The sequence below is a fragment of the Echinops telfairi genome, unplaced genomic scaffold (assembly GCF_000313985.2).
Source record: "Echinops telfairi isolate 266 unplaced genomic scaffold, ASM31398v2 ScPeMD7_7475;HRSCAF=8513, whole genome shotgun sequence".
Taxonomy (NCBI): Eukaryota; Metazoa; Chordata; class Mammalia; order Afrosoricida; family Tenrecidae; genus Echinops; species Echinops telfairi.
In genome coordinates this window covers 23,965,644-23,967,172 of record NW_022111379.1, presented here as the reverse complement: position 1 = coordinate 23,967,172, position 1,529 = coordinate 23,965,644, and positions in this window count along the sequence as shown.

Genomic DNA, 1,529 nt, shown 5'->3' with positions numbered 1-1,529 from the left:
TCCCAAGCTAAAACACTGAATAAAGAATCTGCTTACTGGGCTCACATCAGTGAACTCAGACTGATCCAACTTTATTTCCCTTGCACTATTATCCCATACTCTTAATAGTTCTCACACGAATTCTCTGATTTTCTATTCATTAGGACCCAGTGGGACTTAAGTATAGCTATAGGTTCAAAAGAAACAATGGGTGGTGGTGATTACCCAGAAAAGAATCAACAATGTTTTGTAAGGCATCTGCCCCATAACACTGCAGCACATATCACTAGGCAAGACGGGATTAATCTAATCAAATGTGACCAGAAAAGGGTTTGTTTGTTTGTTTGTTTGTTTTCCCTTAATGATTTGGGAGACAAATGTAGAATAAAACCTCCTGAGGTCTGAGATGGTGATATTGGTTGGAGAGACTCAATGGAATTAAGGGATTAGGGAAATCTTTATCTTTCTCATTCTCTTTCTTATTTCTTTTCAATTAATAGCGCAAATTAAACATGTGATTTTGAATGAAATTCATGAACAACTAAGAGCTTCCATAGAGAATATTTTGAAATGAGGTTTATACTTGAACAGTGGTTCCAAATGAGGATAGAGTTACTGATTGAAATAATACTGGGGAAATACCAAAACCTCACTCATTGCCATTGAGTCAGTGCTGACTCATAGCGAGCCCCTGTGAGTTTTTAAGACTAACTGCTTAGGGGAGTAGAAAGGCCAGCTTTTCTCTGGAGGAGCCACTGGTGGTGTCGAACTGACAAGCACGCAGACCGCAGAACAAGGGACAACCATAACACCACCAGGGCTCCTAACGAAAATACAAAAGGCTTTCAAATATGTACACTTATCAATAGGTCCATATATCATTGATCAAGGCTAGCACTGAAAACAAAAGCAAGATTGTTTTATAGGTAATTCCAAAATCTCTGTTGTTTAGTACTTTTGATTTTTTACAATAGCTCAAAAAATATAAATATATGGAGATTTTAAATTGACAATCCTGTTTACTTATATGTCCAATGGTATACAGGTAATTAAATGATGTTAAAAGCTCCTGTTTATCTAAAAACAGAGTTATTTGTCAACAATACAGTCAAATAGTTTTCCATCTGGAAGTGGCTTTAGAGGTAGTTTACTTCTATGCCATCACTGTAGAGACGAAGGGATTCAATCCCAGATAGAGTAAGGGATTTAATGGAAATCATATATTTTAAGTTTCAAATATTATGGCTTCAGTTTCTAAACACCTCTTTGTTCAACTTCCTAATTCACATTCTAATTGTAATTCATTAAACTAAAAGAACATTAACCTCTCAAGGGTAATTATTTCTTTGCGAATCTTAGCCATTCACATAGGAGTCTGATTCTTTAAAAAACAGTTGGATATGAATTACTACAGACGTTCAAGCTCTTCCGAGTCTGTGAGATGAGATTTGTACGCACATGGAATCATAAATAGAAAATCCTTTATGGGCTTGATAAAAAAGAATAATCTAGGTGGAAAACTGTGTTCTGGAAAATATACCTCTCCTGAA